We start from the raw sequence: 2,500 nt of genomic DNA, 5'->3' as shown, positions 1-2,500 counted from the left end.
GTGCGGGACTAGGTATAAAACATTTATTGTAGTTTTAATTGTAAATTTTTCGGGCATTTAAGTAGAAATTAAATGATTTCAGTTCTAGTGAGAACAACATTTCGACTGTAAAACATAATTTGTTGTCTTGATGCGTTTTCAAGACTCTTTTGCTGATTAGTCACACATCTCTTCAACGTTTCCGATGTACAAATGTTTGTGTGCAGTATAATATTAGTAACTAAAGTGTATACTGATTCAAAGTTCTAATCCAAAAGAAGCAAAACTGGCCTCAGATACTCATATTTGTCACTCATCCATTTTCTGACCCAGATAAGGGGAGAATTCCATGTTGAAATTGACTTAAAATGCAGATTCAGGACATTATTGTTGTTGTTATTATTATTATTATTATTATTCGTCTTTCTGTCCTATCATTTGGTTAAAATAAGCGACACCGGCCTATAAGCTAACTTTAAAGATAGGGTCTTATCAGATTTGCAAAGGATCTCTTCTTGCAACTTGGAGAAGTTAACGTTGTGGAAATACAGAAAGTGGAAGCATGGAATATCTATCTAAACTTACTGTAATCAAAACAGAATTTTATAACCCAATTTATTTTGCCAATGGCCCATATTTACAGTATTCGCTACAGGATGCCAATTTTCCCACTGGCAGACTGAGGCCCTGCTGTAAAAGAAATCAATCAATCAATAAATTAATATAAAAAATTCTCACAATTCATACATTCCATATTTATCAATCAATTAGTGAATAAGAAATACCACAAATAAGTAGCCAAAATGAAAGACATTGATCGCATATTTTGCAACTCTGCGCAAGAGACTACACCAGGAATATATGAGAAGAAACTTGAAGGAAGTATTTCGACGTGAAAGGAGGCAGCTTGTTGTGGTAGTAAAAGTAGAGGAAACTGGATAAATTGAACCGAATTTGTTAATAAGAAATACTGGTCATCTATGATCGCATATTCCAGTAGTAAGGATCGAAACCAAGAGCAGAGAAGTGCAAAGCAACATTTGCTATATTCAGGTCCTATGCTTGATTTTTTTAGGATCCGAATTATTGAAGAAAGTTAAGGAAAAAGAGAAAATGAAAGTCGAGAAATTGCTCTATTTATTATTTATATTGAAGAAAGTAAATTTAGTTACAATAAAAGAAAGAAAGAAAAACTTCAACTGTTTTTAGTTATAAAAGAAAAAAAAAAAAAAAAAAAGAGTCTACAGCACCCGGTATTCCCAGGCGGTCACCCATCCAAGTACTAACCGGGCCCGACGTTGCTTAACTTCGGTGATCGGACGAGAACCGGTGCTTTCAACGTGGTATGGCCGTAGACACAAGTGTTTGTAAATTTAAGACTTATATTCGCTTCTCTCTTCACCGTTTCCGATGTACAGACGTTTACGTTTATGTGCCGTGTAAAATTAGTAATTAAAGTGTACTGATTAAAACTTATATAGATAAACTGCCTTCATACATTATTCAAATTTGTAATTCAGGCATTTTCGGACTCGGACATTAGTTGCTTAACCGGAGGTTTACACCTTCAAATGGACTTAAATAACAATGCATTTAAACGAAGATTCAGTTCATTTTTGTTGTTTTTGGGCATTATTATTATTATTATTATTATTATTATTTATCTTGTATCAACTGACTAATTCAATAGGTAAATAATCGACATCAGCCTATGAGCTACCTTTAAATACGGACTCGAATCTGATTTGAAACGGATATCGTCTTGCAGCTCGGAAACGTTAAAGTTGTGGAAACACAGAAAGTGCAAGGAAGTGGAAGCAGGGAACATCCATCCAAACTTACTGTAATCAAAACAGAGATTTATACACCAATTTATTTTGTCAATGGCCCATATTCGAAGTATTCGCTAAGGGATGCCAAGTTTCACACTGATAGACTGGTGCCCTGCTAAAAAACAGGTAAATAAATTAAAATAATTAAAAATAATACATTCCAAATATATCTATCAATTATTGAATAAGAAATACCACAGACAAGTATCCAAAATGAAAGACATCGATTGCATACGTTGCAATTATTCGCTATAGCATAGGCTGAATCCGGAATATCAGAAGAAATTTGGAGGATCTGGACGGCATACGAGGCGGCCCATTTCGATCCTGGAGGTAGAGGAAACTGAAAAATTTGCACCAGATTTGTGAACAAGAAATATTGGCCATATATGATCGCATATCCTCACAGTGAGGATGGAACCCAAAAAAAAATTAAAAAATGCCTACAGCACCCGGTATTCCCAGGCGGTCACCCATCCAAGTACTAACCGGGCCCGACGTTGCTTAACTTCGGTGATCGGACGAGAACCGGTGTTTTCAACGTGGTATGGCCGTAGACATTTGTACGTACAAATTTAAGACTAATATAGGTTGTCTCTTCGTCGTTACAAAGATACATTACACACACACACACACACACACACACACACACACACACACACATATATATATATATATATATATATATA

General features: G+C 35.1%; 2 non-coding genes across 2 annotated transcripts; both read right to left on the bottom strand.

Moving 5' to 3' along the window:
• Nucleotides 1–1,217: 1,217 nt before the first annotated feature.
• LOC149788253 (5S ribosomal RNA) lies at nucleotides 1,218–1,336 on the bottom strand. Its single transcript, XR_016424533.1, has one exon. It is a non-coding gene; the product is annotated as a 5S ribosomal RNA (ribosomal RNA).
• Nucleotides 1,337–2,251: 915 nt separating this feature from the next.
• Nucleotides 2,252–2,370, bottom strand: LOC149788252 (5S ribosomal RNA). Its single transcript, XR_016424668.1, has one exon. It is a non-coding gene; the product is annotated as a 5S ribosomal RNA (ribosomal RNA).
• Between the last annotated feature and the right edge of the window lie 130 nt (nucleotides 2,371–2,500).

Source organism: Sinohyriopsis cumingii, chromosome 11, assembly GCF_028554795.1.
Source record: "Sinohyriopsis cumingii isolate HCF-2022 chromosome 11, ASM2855479v2, whole genome shotgun sequence".
In the NCBI taxonomy this organism is placed as follows: domain Eukaryota; kingdom Metazoa; phylum Mollusca; class Bivalvia; order Unionida; family Unionidae; genus Sinohyriopsis; species Sinohyriopsis cumingii.
This window is presented reverse-complemented; position numbering and strand designations above follow the sequence as displayed.